At 38.4% G+C, this 19,857-nt stretch overlaps 1 long non-coding RNA gene across 3 annotated transcripts in view; it reads right to left on the bottom strand.

Moving 5' to 3' along the window:
- LOC132367784 (uncharacterized) overlaps positions 1–19,857 on the bottom strand; it is a 1,019,157-nt gene that overhangs the window by 899,885 nt on the left and 99,415 nt on the right. For 2 of the 3 annotated variants that reach the window (XR_009503855.1, XR_009503857.1), the window contains exons 3-4: positions 16,224–16,270; positions 532–761 (exon numbers count right to left, since the gene is read on the bottom strand). This is a non-coding gene — a long non-coding RNA (uncharacterized LOC132367784). The remainder of the gene's footprint in view (positions 1–531; positions 762–16,223; positions 16,271–19,857) is intronic. The other variant, XR_009503856.1, reaches the window with a different exon arrangement.

Here is a 19,857-nt window from a genome sequence, read left to right as displayed (position 1 = left end):
CCAGACCACCCACCCTTGTCACTAGTCATGGCTGGTTCCACTATACTTCAGGGACTTTACTGTTGAATCAAATATTCCCTAATCACCCAAACTTCTATCGTTCAGCCTCAAATGCATGAGGTTACTGGCAGCCAGAGAATCATCCAGAGCCTCACATTGCTGCCTAATGCTCCCCAGGCTCTTGTGATGCAGCTGCAAGAGAGAGAGCCGAACGCCAAACCCAGAGCCCAGATTGCCTTGCCTGCACTCTGCCAGCATCAGAGCAGCCCTGGCTCCCCATGGGTGCTCCTGGAGAAATTCCCCAGAAATGGAAAAAAAAAAAACACAACAACTGCTATCCCTGCCCATTTTTCGTAGGGATGCATTAATTTCAAGGTTTACAGAGATGTATGCATAGAGAGAAGGGGAGGTCAAAAGGCAAGAAAGGGAGTTGGCATCAGCCAACTTTTAGCTTCTTCCCCTAATGGTTGTAGCAGAGCAATGAACCGTACCTCTCCATGACCAACTGTGTAAAGCACAGTTTGAACTTACCCTCTTTCTAGGCTGAAGGGGTGGTGTCCCGGCTCAGTGTTGAGGTGGTTCCATCAGAGTTTGGGTTTGTTTGGGGTCCTCTGTTCCGTCCTCTACCCCTGAGTTAGCTGGAGGTCCAGCTCAGATTCTGAAGACATTGAAGTGTCCTTCTTGAAGTGTAAACATAATTTCTTGTCAACCCACCACCAGTTTTCCAGTGCGTAGGACTGAGTTGTGGCTGGTTTCTACATCTGCTCAGAAAAAAAGAAAAAAAAGAGGTGAGCAACCACTGCCCCACTTCATCAGTGAAATTTTTGTTCATCATATTTTAGCTAAGATGACTTTCTACATGGAAGAGCAATCAAATAATCACAAATGTTTATATGAGTATCTACTGAGTGCCAGACATATAACTAAATACTTTCCATTCATTGCCTTGGTCAATCCTACAACCACCCAGTGAGGTAAGTGCTACCATGAGTCTCACATTTCCCATAAAGAAACTGAGACTCAGAGATGATAAGGATTTCTTTAAGGTCACACAGTAATTAAGTGAACAGACCAGAATTTGAGCTAGACCTCAGTAATGGCAGAGCAATATAACTTGAAATAAAAATGCCCTCAGTTTCCTACTTAATGGGGTAAATGCTTAGGTAATTTAAATACAAATTGAATAGGCTTTCAAATGAAAACTTTTAACATATTTTTGACTTATACATAGCATAGAAAGAAACTACATGGGGTACAAAAAGGATTTGTAGGACTACATTTTAGGAAGTATTTTTCCTTTGGCAATTTCTCAAACCTAACTTGCTCCAATGATATATTACACCCTGTTTATTATCTACAAAGAGCATAAATAGTTAGAGAAATGTTTTTGACCCCTACCAAAAGCAAATATGACCTCATTTCCAAACCAGAAACCTTCGTCTGGACTTTGAATACTGATTTGGAAACAAGTTTTTAAAAGAATTAGCTCAAAGCAGCAGGTTTGTAGCTCATATGACATGAGATGATCAATGACCACATTAGCTGCTAATCTAAGGCATAAAACATGCATGAGCATTAGCATGGAAATCTAACACGTTCCCACGTTCCCACCCCAGGTGGCACTGGATTTCTAATCTGTTGTTCCATCTAATAGGAATAAACTTAAATGGTTTATTTAGAGCTTCATTTACAAAGTTAATAATTAGGGTGATTTACTCAAAAGGCAGGGGAGGGGGAGGAGGAAGGAAGACATCTGAGTGGGGGGTGAAATGGGAAAAAGGAAAAAAAAAGTAATCTTGAAAAAGCGAAACAACATCTTAGGATAATTTCGCCTCAAAAGACATCTCCCACTCTGATGGTAGGGAATCAGGGTTAAAAAAAAGCATGACCTCAAGGAGCTGAGTCTTGGTTGGGGACCAACAAATAAATCCTGTTATTTGTTACAGGATATTAGGCAAGTTGTTTAATCTCTCAGACAAACGTTTCTACATCTCTAAAATGGGAATGATAATACCTGCTTGGCATGGAATAAAAAAGATAACAAAAGCAAAGCGGTGAATACAATACCTGACACGGGGGAAGTACTCAATTTCTATTGATTCCACCCGTGAATGGATTCACTAGAAAGTGCTAAGATACAAACGTGGTCCCCTCCTCCTGCTTCTGCAATGCCAGGGTCCGACCTAGTCACAGATTTTGACATGGCACTTTTACCTGCACCCGGTGCTGGTATAATAATTGGATGAGTTTAATTTGATACTATGCAGAATATTGGGCAAATGAGCTTCAGCTAATTAAAACATACAGCTATCCTGTCTGTCACCCACCTCTCAGGTGACCCATGTCTCTCTATGTATCATTTACGTGATCCAGCTCCAGGCTTACCCTTAACTTTTTAAGGGCCCAGGGCAAGAATCCAAATGGAAACCCATATACCTAAATATTTAAAACTTATAAAAATGTTAACAAAATTTAAATAAAATAGTTTCTATCTTCTTACCTAAACAAAAGTACCTTAATAATGACCTAGAAGGCTAGATTCAAATTCATAACTCTTGGACCCCGTGGGGTTCTGTGCCAGGACACGGAGCTTGGGAAGAGCCAGCTCTTCCCCCTTTACTCCCCACCCTGGCTCTGTCCTCCACTGGGTGGCAACTTGCATGCATGTGGGCACTCCAATCCTCACATCCAAACTCCGTCCCTGTCCCCACCCTCACAAACAGCCACCCCAAGACCACATTTCAAGCCCACTCGTGGACCCACCAACAGCTTGGTTGTGCCTCCCCCAAGAGAAAACTCCTCGGAAAGAGACCCATGTGGGCCTTGGAAGCAGGCTCAGGACTACTTAGGCTGGAAATTCCAGTGTCCTGAATATCCAAAGATTTGTCCAGAAGTGGGGGAGGCAAGCTCCAGGTGGGCGTGAAGACATCAGGTGGTTCTGAGGACACACGGCACTGTAGAGAAAGAGAGGCGGGGCCAGAGGAGAGCTGAAGAAGAGGAAGCTGAGGCACAGAGCCCTGGGCAAGGGTCCCTTTCCCGTAGCACAGTAAAACCTGCCTGTTCGGTAGAGTGAATTTATCTCCTCCTCATCCCAGTTGCCATCCTGAAGGGCAAGTGTTAATATCTTCCCTGCAGGGGAGCTGGATACTAACCCTTAAAGTAGCTCCAGAGCAGAGGGTCCTTCTGCAAAGGACAGTGTGGCCATTACTATTAACCCTTGTAATTTGACTTTCTACCTTAAATCAGTCTTGCTAATTAGCAGGTTCCACCTTCTTAACAATTAGCTAGACTGGTAAATAATCAAGAGACAGGACAAGCTAATTAACCTTCAATTTCCTTCACAGGAATCTATGGAGAACATTTTTCATACATAATGTACTTTAGGGCTTGTGTTTTCACAGAAAGAATTGTTCGAAGGTGTTTTCATGCCCACCCTTATGATACAGAAACGCGGTCTGCCTCACATGTCTAATCATCCTTGGTACCCTTAGTATCACTGAAAGGTTTTCTGGGCCGTGGAGAGAATTTCTGCAAGCTGTATGAAGGCCATAATGCTCACTTTTAGAGGGTTGTAAATAGAGCGTACAAGCTACTAACTGCAGCCTGTTATAGACTCATGTTGCTGCCCTAACAGAAAAGAAAGGGAGCTCACCACACCTGCCCCAACCAGACTAAGGCTCTGCAGAAAGATTGGACATTCAGGGATATGTAGCAGCACCTTTGGTTATGACCACATTACTCCATGAATTGGTCCTTGCCTGGTTTCCCCATTCCCACTCACCCATCACTTCTTACCTGCCTCTCAAGAGCTTTCCACCACCAAGGTTCTCAAATCACATTGTAGTCACCTGGAGAGCTTTAAAAATCAGCTCCAGAGATTCTATTTAATTGGTGCAGCCTGGGCAAGGGGAGTTTCAAGAGCTCTCCAGGCGACTCTAATGTGTTTGAGTGTCAGCACTCCACCACGGCAGCCCCAATCTGCTGGCCCTTTCCCGAACATATCCAGGACTCTCACCCTCCTGTGCCCTTTCCTTTTGCTTCAGTGTCCCTCTCCTACCTGGAAAACTTCTCATCCTATGAGACTCAGTCAGAGGAAGCTCTGTCCTGAACACTCAGGTCTCCCCATGTGGAGATCCCAGATCACCTCCCATATCCCTTCAATAGAGCTAACAGGGGCCATGTAATTTATGATCCCAAACAACACACTGTTGAATGTAAAAGAAAACACTACTAATAATTATGCTGGGTAACAGGTGTCAACTGGGACTATCCCAGGCCAACTGGAACATCAGATCCCCCTACTTACAGCCCCTATGATATCAATCAGTAATTGCATATCTGCCTGCCTGTCTCCTACTCTTGCTGTGAAAGCCATTAAAGCAGGGATAGTACTTCCTCATCTCTCTAACCTCAGTACCCAGCACAGATTAGATGTTGAATTGATGCTTCCTTAAGAAGCTCTCTATTTTATAACGATTAAATGCATGGGCTCTGTTACCAAAGAATATGCGTTCAAATTCCAGCTCTGCCACTTATTAGCTGTGTGACTGGACTATTGTGCTTTAATGACTCTGAAATGGAGTTAATAATGGAATGAATGTACTTAACAGGATTGTTTAAAGGTTTAAATGAGTTGATATATGTAAAGCACCCAGAGAATAGTATTTAAACATAGGAAGCACTGTATAAGTGTTTTTTATTATTTGTAAAAAGAACGGATAAACCAACTGAATAAGCTCCAAGTGCCTCTTTTCTATGGAACTCCTCCAAATGATCACGCCCATAGTGAACGTTCATGATAACAGCTATCCTTCACTGATGAATCACCACGTTCCAGGTGCCATTACGTGCTTTGCATACATTATCCCATTTACCCTTCATCACAACCCCTATCAGGAAACTATATTATTACACCAAGTTTACAGATAAGGAAAGTGAGGCCCCAAAATGAAGAGGATATCCACAGTCACTGGATTTTATCTTTCTATAAGAAAAAAGCAACTAAAATCCATTCGCACTGTGAGTTTCCTGTGATTCCTTTGAGAAATAAAAGGTCTTTTCTGAAGTCCCTGTAATCACACAACGTACCCAGTTTTTGAAGAAATGGAGAGTGCAAAGGCAATTGCCCTGTAATATGTACTTTGGAAGGAGCTCTTGTTTGCTGCTTTTTGAAGTGTTTTAACAATTCACGAACTAACATTATCAAGAAGATAATATGTACAAAGCAGTATTGGGGGTACTACTGAGGACACCCAAAATTAAAAATCTTCCTCTAACCTCCAAGGAGTTCAACATCTAGTTGAGAACATAGAGAAAACATTCAATAACACTACAGGATTTAAATAGCAGTAATACAAGGGAGATTCCCAGAGCAACGTGATTAATTTCCCAGGAAGTGGTAGTTTGCACCTGCCATAGGAGGTCAGGAAAGTAAGGACTTCTGAAGAAAAGAGACTGAGAGTTGTATCTTTAAACATCGCTTCAACAAACTTTCACCGACACCCATCACCTGTCACTCTGCAGCACACTGGAACTGTGGAGATTAGAAAAACAAGAGTGGTGCGCTCAAGGAGCTAAAAGCCCAGAAAGGGAATCAGACATGTGGACAGATAAGTCAAGTGGCATGAGAATAGTTATGGCAGAGAAGCTATTCTCTGTCTGATTTACTGTGGAGCCCAGAGAAGGGCATTCACCCAACCTAGTCTGGGCCAAGTTGGCAGGAGCAAGATGGTGGAAGGCGTTCCAGAAAAGAGATTGCCCAAACTGGTTCTTAAAGAATAAAAAAGAGTTACCAAGGGGGGAAAAAAAAAAAAGGAAGAAAAGGCTCCAAGAGCAGGGCAAATGCATGGGAAAGGGGTGGGGGAGTACGTGTTAAATAAAAAGATATAAAGACAGAGAAACTGAAACAAAAAACAATCAAAATTTTAGGAGATGAGAGTTGGGAAAGCTGGGATCATATTAGGGAGACAAAAGGACATATTTAGATAGAAGGCTGGAAAGGGAAATGATCATTTTTTGGCATTTATATTGTTCAACAGAATTCCAGATAATAAAGGTATTGTATATTTATCAATGAGCTTCTTGAAGAAAGGCATACAGCATGCTGTACACTACTTGAATGTGCCTGGAAACGAAAAAACTACTCAGAATGTTTGCGCTGTGAAAAATATACGTGCCCTGGCACACACGGGCGTGCACACACGAACCGAAAAACATTTGCCAAAGCACAACCTAATCCTAGTTCATATTCATAAGTGGTCTCAAAATCAACAGTTGTTTTTGTTTGTTAATTTGTTAAAAAGTTGTTAGTGCAGTCTTCCTCCTAGTCTCTGCCTGTGATAGGAGCAAGTTGACGCAGCCCCTGGGGAAATACGAAGGGCCTAAAGGGAAAACAAAACAATACCACTTTTTGACCGGGAACTGAGCTTATAAAGCACACTTGCCAGAAGGGAGATTTGGACAACATTTATTTGTCTAGTTTCATTAAAAAGTACACATAGCCTATTACTAGAGAGGAAAATATACCCCTAAAGAAGTCATAAACTTTGACAGGAAATATCATGAAAATACTGATTATATTGCATATGCATGTATATATACTGTATATATATGGAAAGATATATAATATATACTTTAACCTTCCCATTATCTATGAACGGGTCAATGAAATAATTGATTATGAGGCAGTGAAGCAGAGTGATTAGTCAGACTGCCTGGCCTTCAGTCTTTGCTCCTCAGCGTACCAGCTGTATGAGCATTTTTCCTATGATCGTAAGCAACTTAACCTCTCCAAGCCTCAGTGACTTCTTCGTCTATAAAATCAAAATAATAATAGAACCCAACACGTGTGATTAAATGATGACCCTCTTATGAGGATTAAGTGATGTAATTCATACAAAAGTGCTTAGCACAGTGGCTGGCATATCATAAGTACTCAAGAGTGGTCTCAGAACTGTTAAACTTATACCAGAAATTATTCCAAAACATAGAAAGTACGAGACATTTTGAAAGCATTAAAGCGATTAGATGGGGCTGACTAGTCTTTTTGAGGCCAGCTATAAATTCACTCACATAAGAAACTTCTTTTGTAAAAGATCATCCAGTGCTTAAAACGGAGGATCATTTTTCATATTGCCCTCCATATATTCCTGTCACTTTGACTTGCCTCATTTATATAAATGAGCTTTAAAAAAATTACCCTGAATCTAATCACTCCTGGAGTCTGAAAAACCATCACAAAGGAAATGGTTACCTCTATAAATTGTTTATAAAATGTAGGATCCCAGCTGACAGACTTGCTGAGAAGTAAGACAATGATACAGTCACAGGTTTGAGTAAAATGCCTATGGTCAAGAATAAGTTGAACAATATGGGATTAATCTAAAAAATGCAACTAAGTTGCAATTTATTTTTTAATACTTCAAGCTTTTCCCTTGGACTTATCCATCACCCTGCTCACCTTCTCTCCCATCCTCCTCTCTCCCCTCATTTATACCTTACTCCCGGGGAATCCTTTTAAGAGGGAAACTTCACCAAGATTCTGTATTGCTTGTAATGCCTAATGCATACACAAGTAGAAAAGGACATATCTAAAACCTGAGTATAAAAGCAGTCATTCCAGAGCTTGTAATATTTGGAGCTAGACCGTAAATGGTGGAAATTTCAAAGAGGAAAAAACCCCCTCGTGGTCAGACTCAAGAAATAATTTAAACCACCAAAAACTTTGATGTGAAACCTTTGTGTTTTGCACATTACAAATGTAAAATATGGATCTTTCAAGCAGGAGAAGCACAGGAATTGGGTAATATAGTCAAAGGAACTCACATTTCCATATCTAACTTTTTTCCTGTCCTGGAAAGAGAGAATTAACTCTTCTGTTGTGCAAATCCACCTACTCAGAGGCGTATGATTAAGATGGTAAGGAGCTCAGGTCATCAAGCACAGAGAAGTGCCAAAAAAACAAACAAAAAAAAATCTAAAACCTAAGGTGAATTATCACTCTTTTCAGCTGTGATTAAGTTTAAAAATAAAACCATCAATGGCTTTTGTTCTACAGTTTAAACCAGAAGTCTACTTTCCCCCCCCACTGTCTTCACTTTTGCCGTCAAATAAGATCTTGCAGATCTAAAAGTCTCTTTTGTGGCTTAGGTTTATTAAACCTTGATATGATTCCTCCAGGGTTGAAGATCCTCCTACTAAACTGCTTACCAAGGGTTTACAGATTGAAATGGTTCTCAGAGGAATTTTTTTCTGCCCAGTTAGTTCTGTTACTGCTGTCTCTGAAGTCAGAGATTATTGAGATAAAACTGATTAGAAAAACCAAGCCTCTCTAACTTCCAATACCAAGTAGGTCAGAAAAGCAGGAATCAGAGAGCTTGGAGTGCCCCCACTTTTATATGATTAAAAGACTTCCTCTGGTAAGTGAAAGCTGTGTTTACTCAATACCAGTTTTCAGAAAGCAATGTCTCAAAGCATATTTTCTTTCCATCCACACGCAACACTCAGAGCACAAATTCTTGATCAAATTCTGGGTTAAACTGGTCTGTGCCACATCATTTATTGACTCAACTGCAAAATGACTTCTTATGGACTTCACATGGCATATCATGGCAACTATACAATTTAACAAGAGAGTTAACAAAAAATAAAGACACTGTCTAACACGATTAAGGAAATAAAGAAATAAAATCCCCACGCTCTTTTCTGAGCCTCAAGTTTTATAATGCCTGAAAACTTTGAATACCAATTCAGCCTTAGATTTCTTTCCTAGGTCAGTGATGTAGTCCAAATATTTCTTCCCATTTTTTCCTAGTCATAGAAAACATAAAATTTTATGTATGAAACTCCCAATTTCAAGTGGGCCATTGGTCTTAAAGTTCTACATTAACTGATTAAAGCTCAGAAGATATTTCCTGTGGAAACTGTAGCTGTGGAATTCTGAGACGAGTCCACATATGATTATACCCATAGTGTAAGAACCCTGTATCTAACCTCTGTAACAGATGGTTACAGAATCCCTAGCGTTTAAACACCTTTACTGACAGCACTCACGGCTCCTAAGGCAGTCCATTTCTTTTGCGGGACATCTCCCTTGGTACATTAACTAAAATCTACTCACATTCAGCTACAATCTTCCTCTACCTACCACCTGGCAGATCCTCCCATCGTGACTCAGGGAGCCATCCTGCTACTTTTGTCTCCACTTCTCCCCTGTGAACATGCCCAATTCCTTGAATTATTTCTCCTAATGTGGATTCCAGCCCCCATGCCCCCAGATATGCTCCATTTCATTTTTAACGTCATTAAATGAATGAATTTAATGTGATGTGCACAGCTGGAGAGAATGACTGTGTGTGGCCAGCACAGTAGGACACTGATCACCATGGCCTGCACAGTGCAGTTTTATTTTGTTTTACTGAATACTAAGTCATTGAAGGACACAAACAGCTGTTGATGGAACTTTTGGGGGTTAAAGCAGAGCCTCACTGTTTACGATGTGTGGCAGAATGCCTAGTGAGGCAAACTGTTTTTTTAAAACCAGAGAGGTGAGAACTGAAAATGCCAGCCACTTCTATATCTAGAAATAGAGCCAGCAAATGACCTCTAAATAAATCCTTATTTTCTGGAAGAATCATTTGGATGGCATTCGTTGCAAAATTGTAAGGCAAATTGTGCCCATCACTATGGAGAAAAGTATAAAAGAATCTTTGTCTCCATAGCTTGGCCAAGTCTGTTTCTCCCAACATCCCCTGGAGTTCCAAGCTCTGGTGCAGAGCAGGGAAAGAGCAAGTTGCATAAAGAACTGGGGGAAGAGCACTTTCTGAGAGGGAAAGGACCCAGTGGTAGAAAAAAGCAACCAAGCTCCTGAAATAACAGAACCATGGAGCTACAGAGCAATATGCTTCCTCCTTGCAGTCAGAGGAGGAAAAGAGAACTAGAAGTTTCCATTAGTTGGGACCCAGTGCCCCCCACCCCAGGACACACATGGGCTCTAAAGAGGAGACTGTGGATAAACCCAACTGTCAGTTTAGAAGCCCCAGTCAAGTTACCATGGAAATCCCTTGGCTGAGAGCCAAGAGACCCAATACCAGCAGAATAGGTTCATCACCTCTTTAAGAACGACTAACATCATTAGCTGGATCAGAATATTTAGCCATTGCAACGTCACTGACATAACCGTCAGAAACAATTCTTCCTCAAAGGGACTTAAGCCTTTACTAGCATAGAGTTAAGAGCTCAGGGTGAAGGCAGGCAAATCTAGCTTTGTAACCTGGCTCTGCCATTTCCCAGCTCTGTGACCATAAACTTTTTTTAGCTGTCTTGTTCTTCCATCTGTATGGTGAAAAAGTAACATCATCTATCTCCTAAGGTTGCTATGAAAGTTTGGAGAAAATAATAGGTTCAAAGATTTAACATATTCTACAGGATCTGATAAAAATATATGTTTTAGCTCTTGTATATCTTTTATACACTTTTATTGTACAATATAGTACATATAGAGAAAGTACACATAAATGCACAGCTAAATAAATTATTTTAAGCTCTTCCAGGACAGAATCATGTCTGATTCATCTATGGATTATCCCCAATCCCTGCATCTTATTCACAGGATCTAAGTGAATGAATAAGCCTAAATATACCTTGCTTGCACAAACTGGATACTTCTGAAATAGAACCTCTCAATTATCCTAAACTATGTAATGGTCATCTTGGCAGAAATAAGAAGTAGGCTATAATCCCAAATATCAATTGTGATTTGCATTAACAAGTTCCTCTAGAACTTGTATGATAAGCAATTGCATACCTACAGAAATAAACATGAGTATTAGGATATAACAAATGAAAGCTTGGATACCCCAGGTTGCAGTTTCAATATTGATCTGCATATTTCATTCAGTATTAGCACATGTGACTCAAATTGTGTAGCCATCTCTCTCATTAAAATTCATACACTCCCTCTGGAATTCATGGCAGCCATCTGGCCAAATATTTGCTTCTTACATTTGAAACTCAATTGCACTGAAGTCATTGAATCTCTCAATCAATTACAAAGGATCTGAGCTCTTAGGGTTTACATTGATTGGCCACCATTTTCCTAATGGAGTCATAGCCTCTGTAATTACCTATTTGACAGGAGAGGTGCCTGCTTTCTGAAGGCTATATATCCTAGCTCTTCATTTACCTAAAATGTTAGTTGGCAGCCCTCATAAGAGCCTCAGCTACAAAATGTGATTACAGCTAATGTAAGTGTAACAGAATGATGTTCTCATCTCATCTCCACTTATTGCCTATGGTGGCCACATATTATCCTTTCGCATGGATTGCACTTCTGAAGTAACTTCAATGTACATTTTTATGTTATAATTCATTAACAGCCAAAATGTATGCATTTGCAAACACCTTCCTAGGTATAGTCATACTCAAAAAATGCTGTTTAGTTCAAAAAGCTAACATCTCTTTTTCCAAATACAGAAAAACTTCTGACTCTCAGAACATGAAGCATATTTGACCACGGCTCTTTAATGGGCACAAGGAAAACAATTAAGAACCCCTTCCTAAATATATTGCAAGAAGTAGAAAGAAAACAGCTGTTAGATTCAGACACAATTCAGATTCCAATGTCAATTAAACCACAGATTACCTGCATGGCATAAGTTAAATTTTTTCATCCTTCTGAGCCTGTCTTTTCATTTCTAACATTGAGATATTAGTATCACTTTATTTTAATAATTATAGTATTGTTATAATAGTTTATTATAATCGTTTTGAAGGGTTAAAATAACCAAAATAGAGCTCCTAGTACCTAGGAAATTAGACATTTGTATTAGTCAGGTTTTGCTTAAAAAAGGAAGCTATAACTATCTTGAAATCTCAGTGGTTTGCGAGAGCAAACATTTGCTTCTTGTTCAGGAATCTTCATATTGTCTGTGGCTCTGTTGAATGGGTTTGAGCTTAGCTGTCCAGTTCAAGTGCAATTGGCTCCCATGTGTAGTTTGGATTCAGATTTGCTCCATAAATCTCTCTATCTGAGATTCAGGATGAAAGAACAATGCACATCTCGGTCATGCTCTTCTCACTGTGGATAGCAGAAGTATGAGAAAGCTGGAGGAAATTTGCTCAGACCTCACACACTATCACTTCTGCACACTTTCAATTGGCCACAGTGAGTCACATGGGCAACCCCCAAAGTCAGTGTGGCAGGCAAGTGTGTTCCGTCCACAGGGAATCCATCCCCAGGACAGGAAAAAAGGAACAACTGAATGAACGCTCACTACCACACAATTCAATTCATAGTAGTCATTGTAATTAGCTATTGTATTGATAGGACATTGTGATGCTTCTATCTCTGAAAACATCCTGAGGTCTGATGGAGGAAGTAATTGAGAGGATGTGACTGCTGGATGACCAATGAACTGGACACAGGCAATCTGAGGCTCCTCTCCTCCTCCCCTGTCCTTGGAATATACATTCTGCCCATCATTCTATAGCCAGAGCCATTACAATGATGCAGCTTCCAGGGACTGAACCCTGTTAAGGCCTCTATATAAACTTTTAAGATTCTGGTGGGCAGGTGCAGAGATCTACCTGTCTTGCGGCCACCCAAGACAAGCCTCATATGTAAGTTTCTTTGCTTATTAAAACCATTACCTACCAATCTGAAGTGGTCCGCCTCTTTCCTCCATCTCTCCTTGCCCTCTGGGTACCAGGGCCAGTTTCAGATTTTACCCAAGGAGTGCCCGAGAGTGTAAACCAACAAGATCTCATAGCAAATTATAGAAATATTTTCCCAATTACCTCCAAGAGATCAAGACTTCTTCTGAGAAAGCTTTTATTAGATGATGTGAGTGCCTTATCTTAAGCTACTATGGTTTTTCATTCAACAGGCAGTAAGTGAAAGAAGCAGTGTTATACTACTTAATACTTTCCCAAGTACTCTTTAAAAAATAAAATGGACACGTTTTATTTTGACATTGCACCTATAATAAACTGTACATGAATAAATATTAATGAAAACAGTACATAAAGTATTTGGCTCTACTTGCTATTTATAAACCACAACAACCCTGTTATTTGCCTGTTAAAGCAGGCAAAATAATACTTCCTAAAATACATTAAGGTCTTCTTCATGAATTTAGGAGTTAGAAGTCTTTGACCATTGGCCATCCTCTCCTCCCTGCTCAGGGGCTGCCCTCCACTATTATATAGTCTCTGGTCACGTATTCTAAAGAGAACTTAACTTTTATTCCGCCTTCTTCTATTCAGACTTTTACTTCTAGTTAAAATATGGTTATCATTAGTTTTAATACCCTTCTGAAAATTACCTTTCTGCCAACTCTTGTAGTCTCTTTAAGACTACTTTAGTGCCTTCTTTTTTCCAGTTTAAATTATTTGCTCTGTCCAGATATCTAAGTTCCTGAGGCTTTTCTTTCCCTCTGATCTTTTGAGGCACTCTGTACTGCCTTACTAGTGAGATGTCTATGACAGCTTGGTTTTCTACCCTCCTATCTAACTACACCAAGAGCAAAGAATTGGGGAGCCATATTAGAATTCTGCCTACCACAACAGTTTAAAAAATCATTTATAGAGATAATGTAGCATAATGTGGTTTTTAACCACTATAGATTTATAGTTTTGCAATTGGAAAGGGCCTTAATGTTCATCCAGACCAACCTTCAAACCAATGCAGAAGCTTTTCTATAGATCAGAGGTCATCCAGTTTCTGCTTCAACATTTATACTGATGAGAAGGCTCACTTGTTTATGAACCAAGACATTTAAATTTTAAATCTCTGTACTTAATATAAAAAATGCTACTAAATCTATATTTCTGTAACTTTTCATTTAGTTCTTCTCTCTAGAAAAATTTTGAACAAAAAATAATCTTTTAACATAAAAGATTTTTAAACTTAAATATCAGCCACTGTTCTTCCTCAGAAGAGGGATAATTTAAGTGAGCTCTTCTCCAGACTAAATATTCTACTTTTCATATGATGTCATTTCCATATCTTTCACCATCTTGGTCACCCACCTGTGAATTTACTCCCAGTTATTAAAAAAAACTCTTAAAAACATGGTTCTTACACCTTGACCAAGTATATTATATCAGGAATATTAATTCAGAGTATAAATCAGAGTAGCTCAACATTAGGAAATGTGTAAATGCAATGCACAATGCAAAAAAGCTAAATAAAAGAAATCACATGATTATTTCAATAGATTCAAAAAATATATTTGATAACTTTTACCCTTTTAATAAATATATGAGAAATAGAATAATTTATCTTTAATTGTTAGAGAGGCTCTGTTCCTAAAACAAAACCAACTCTGTGATAAAATATCTACGTTATTTAAAAAATTATTTTTTATCAAAGAATATACATCCCACCATTCACTTTTAAAATGAATAATTTTAAATTAAGTATAAAATAAGTATGTTACTATTCTGCAGTGTTACTTGAAGAGTTCTGGGAAATTAAGTAAGGATGAAAACTAGTATTATCAAGTTAAGTATTAGAAATTTAAAAAATAATTATTTTTGAAATTATTGTAACATACCTAAAATTATTATAAAACTGCTAAGATTTTTGAGATAGTAAGAAATATATAAATGTATGAATGTAAAATAATTACACCAAAAAATTATACTTGGTGTGCTGGTACAGCCAGAAATTAAACAAAAATTTTTTAGAAGGTGTTTCATTCAGAATAGCAAAAGTAAAAAAAAAAAAAAAGAAAGAAAGAAAAGAAAAGAAATAATTAAAGAGGTATGAATAACCCAGTTTAAGAAAAAGACAAAATAAAGGAAGTTTAAGACAAAGACAGAGAGAGAGAAGTAGAGAGAAACATGTAGATAAGTGTGCTTATTCCAGAAAAGGAGAACTAAATGTTGCAATCATGTCTAATCTAGTTAATTTGTAGAGTTAATGGAACTCAGTTAAAATCTGATAAAGACTTTTGTCTGTGTGTGTGTGAAACTTAGCCAAATGATTCTGAAATTTACTTTGAAAAATAAACAAGGAAAATAGCATGTAATATACTAAAATAACATCACCAGTGTGTAGGGGGAAAGGAAGGACTACCATAGCAGGTAATAGAATGTGTTATACAGAAACAATAAATAAAACTCCATGTCACTACTATTGAAATGGATATATTCTACAGTGGATTAGAGGAGAGAAAGATTAGAATTAGCCCAAAAATATATAAGAACATTCTATATTACAATTACACTTTTGAAAATAAGTAGAAAATAATTATTTTAAATATGAACTGAACTTTTGGGTTAGCAATATGAAAAAGAACAAAGTCATCCGTATTTTTCTCTGAAAAGTAAAGTATCTCATACAGAGTAAAAATGTAAATATAAAAAAGTCAAATCATGGTAAAATTAGCACAATACAATGTGCTTTATCAGATCTCAGAAGAGATGATCATTTTCTCTGCATTACAACAGAAGAAATTGCAAAAGGAATAACTAGAAAGCAACCCACCCCCCACTCAAAAAAAGAAATTATATGCAAGAAGATGTCCTGGAAACATTAACTATGGAATTAAAACACTGGAAATAAAATATATGTGTGAGAACTGGGTATTGTTAAGTAAATTATTTTATTTTAATATTTTGGAAGAGTATGCAAGTATTTATAAATGATGATCATTAAAGCTAGGTAAATTTATTGGGAATGTTTATGATATAATGTTAAATGAAAATATGATAAAATTGTACAACTTTTGATAATCATGTACACTTAATTTAGTACAAGAAGCAATACCTTAAATCATCTGATTAATAACATGTATGGGTTTGTCTATAGGAAACAGACAAATGGTTAAATCTTACTGAGTCCTAATGTCACATTAATAAAATGGGGTTACTTCCTATCATTGTGAAGATTCCATGAGATAGCATAATTAAAGAGATTTGGCTCATAGTCATTGTTCTAATTAAGGAAACTATAGTATTTACCTTTCAAAAAGTTCCTGAAAATTGTGAAACTACTATTTTATACTACCTCAAAAAGTTGGAAGTGATACAACATTCAACTATCATCTAAGGAAATGAATGCTAGGTGATCATAAATCCTTCACTCTGTACCTTGCCTTCTAGTCAGAGTGCTTCAAATTTCCTAGCAATCAACCCAAAAAAATTAAAGCAGTTATAAAAATTCAGAAATTTAGCAGTTATAAAAGTCCCTAAGTTTGGGCAAAGGGTCAAAAACTTACCCCTTCTATGTGAGGGTCTGATTTTTGGTTCACTTCCTTGTTGTTTCCTTGGAAATGAACAAAGATCATACGTGTTAACTATGTTATTGGGCAACATTGATTATGACCAAAAAAAATGCGAGATAAATTGAATCTAACCTGAGAGAACAGTAAATCCCTGATATGATGCCGAACTTTGGGCTTCTCTGAATGTGGTGACCCTGGTCTGTCCTCTGTGGGGAATCTAGAAGCCATGCCTATGGAGATGTCACAAGAGATCCTGGCTCCTCTCAGGCATAAGGATTTTAAGCCAAGGCAGCAGTTCAATGTGGATTTCACTTCCTTGTAAGGGAGTTGACCATGGGTAGCTGTGTAGACTGCTGTATAGACTGCTGCAAGGACTCCAGCTGTGGTTTTATCCTACATCCTCTGATTAGACTAATGTCAAGGGTAGCTTATGAAAGTCTGGTGAGTCTGAATGTCTAGTAAAGAGCCTTGATCATGATGGCAGAGTAGGAAGATCCTGAGCTCTCCTCCCACGGACACACCAAAACTACAACTACATATAAAACAACTATCTCTATAAAACCCTGAAGACTAGCAGAAAATATTTTCTAGAACCAAGGATATAAAGAAAAGGCCACACTGAGATGGGTAAGAGGGGCAGAATCACAGTCTAATCAGAACAGCCCCCCCCAACTTGCAGTGACCCACAAGCAGGAGCGATATCACAACCACCGAGGTCCCTCCTGAGGAGCAAGAGGTCCAAGGCCCACATGTGGCTCCCCAGCCCAGGGGACCTGTACTGAGAATATGAGCCCCCATAATGTCTGTCTCTGAAAAACAGAGGGACTTATGTTCAAGAGGGCCAGAGGGCTGTGGGAAACCAGATTCCACTCTTGAAAGTCTCATGTGTAAACTCACTCACTCCAAGTCCCAGTACAAGGCAGCAGTTTGACACCTAGGCCTTACATGAAGGAGATTCACTGACTAATTTCCCCTAGAGGGGAAGGGATCTGGTGGAACTTTCTACAGGGACAGTAGCACTGGTGGGTACCATTTTTTAAAACTTTCCTTCCACCTAGCTGGCCCAATGCTGGCAGGTGCCATTTCTGTCACTCTCCATCACCCTAGCTAACACTGTGCACCCCACCCAAGCATTTCCCTGTGGACCAGCCTCCAGCCAAGCTGCCTGCCCCAGGCGACACCTCCAAAGTGGCTCTCACTCTGGGGGACCAGACTGGCACACCAGCATGCCCAGAGCAGTCTTGGCCAAGTCTCACAGCCAGTCATGCTGGGAATCACCCCTGTATATCAGCACACCTGTAGTAGTCATGGCCAGGCCTTGTAGATATCTGGGCCAGAAGCCAGGCCAACCAGCATGCACATAGCAATCACAGCCAAACCACAACAGGAGGACACATGCAGCCCACACAAGGTATATCCCTGGAGATCCTGGCTCTGGAGACCAAGGAGGAGTGTATCACTGGGCCCAGAGGACAACTTCTACACAAACTCATTCTTTCAAAACTGGGAGATGTGGCTGATAAACCTAATACATAGAGTTAGGTAAAATGAAGAGACAAATACCTTCCAAATTAAAGAACAAGACAAAACCTAAGAAAAAGAACTAAACAAAATGGAGATCAGCAATTTACCAGATAAAGAGTTCAAAGTTATAAAGATACTAACCAAACTTGGAGGAAGAAAGGATAAACTCAGTGAGAACTCCAATAAAGAGATAGAAAATATAAAAAGAACCAAGCAGAACTGGAAAATACAATAACTGAAATAATAAAATACACTAGAGGTAATGAACAGCAAAGTAGAGGATGCAGAAAAATGGATCAGCAATCTTGAAGGCAGGGTAGTGGAAATCACAGAATTGGAATAGTAAAAAAAGAAAAATAATTTTTAGAAATGAGGATAGTTTAAGGGACCTCTGGAACAACACTGTTTCCTAACATTCACATTATAGGGATCCTAGAAGGAGAAGAGAGAAAGAAAGGGACAGAAAAGGTATTTGAAGAAATAATGACTGAAAACTTTCATAACTTGGTGAAGGAAACAGATATACAAGTCCAGGAATCACAGAGAGTCCCCAAAAGATGAAGATACTAAGACACATGATAATAAAAAGGTCAAAAGTTAAAGAGAGAATCTTAAAAATAATAAGAGAAAAACATCTAATTATATACAAGAAAATATCCATAAGACTTCCAGCCAATTTTTAGCAGAAACTTTATAGGCCAGAAGGAACTGACACAATATATTCGAAGTACTGAAAGGAAAAAACGTACAACCAAGAATACTCTACCCATCAAGGTTATCATTCAGAATTGAAAGAGAGATAAAGAGTTTTCCCAGACAGGCAAAAGCTAAAGGAGTTCATTACCACTAAACCATCCTTAAAAGAAATGTTAAAGGGATTTCTTTAAATGGAAAGGAAAGGCAATGACTAGAAACAAGAAAATGATAAAGAAAGAATCTCACTGGTAAAGGCAAACAAATAGTAAAGGTAGTGGATCAACCACCTATAAAGCTAGTATGAAGTTTAAAAGACAAAAGTAGTAATGTTATCTATGCCAAAAATAACTAGTTAAGCAATACACAAAATACGTAAAATATGGCATTAGAAACATAAACATGGTAGCCCAGAGGAGTAAAATATAGTGCTTTTAGAATGCACCCAAACTTGAGCAACCACCAACTTAAAATAGACTGCTATATACATGTGTCATAATATATGAACCACATGTCAACCACAAACCAAAAACCTATAACAGATACACAAAAATAAGTAAATAAATAAAGAGAAAGGAACACAAATACAACACTAAAGAAAGTCATCAAATCATGAGAGAAGAGAACGAAAGGAAAAAAGAACAGAGAACTGTAAAAATAAACAGAAAACAATTAACAAAATGGCAATAAGTGCATACCTATCAATAATAACTTTAAATGTAAATGGAGTAAATGCTCCAATCAAAAGACATAGAGTGGCGGAATGGATACAAAAACAAGACGAATATACATGCTGCCTACAAGAGGTTCACTTCAGATCTAAAGACACACACGGACTGAAAAGGAAGGGATGGGAAAATATATTCCATGCAAATGAAAAGGAAAAGAAATTGGGGATAGCAATACTTATATCAGACAAAATAGACCTTAAAGGCTGTTACAAGAGACAAAGAAAAGCATTACTTAACAATAAAGGAATAAATCTATCAAGAGCATATAACACTTGTAATTATCTATGCACCCAACATAGGAGCATATAAATACATAAAGAAAATATTAACAAACATAAAGGGAGATATCGACAGAAATACAGTAACAGTAGGGGACTTTAATACCCCACTTACATCAATGGATAGATCATCTAGAAAGAAAATCAGTAAGGAACTATTGACCTTAAACAACATATTAGATAAGATAAACAAATATACATAAAACATTCTACCCCTAAACAGCAGAATACACATTCCTTTCAAGTACACATGGAACATTCTCCAGTACAGATCACATACTAGGCCACAAAATAAGTCTCAATAAGTTTAAGAAGATTGAAATCATACCAAGCATCATTTCTGACCAGAGTGGCATAAAACTAGAAATCAATTACATGAAGAAAAAAAACACAAACAAGTGG

This window comes from Balaenoptera ricei, chromosome 6 (assembly GCF_028023285.1).
Source record: "Balaenoptera ricei isolate mBalRic1 chromosome 6, mBalRic1.hap2, whole genome shotgun sequence".
Lineage (NCBI taxonomy): Eukaryota > Metazoa > Chordata > Mammalia > Artiodactyla > Balaenopteridae > Balaenoptera > Balaenoptera ricei.
Note: the sequence above shows the minus strand (reverse complement) of the source record. Positions and strands in the feature narration are given on the sequence as shown.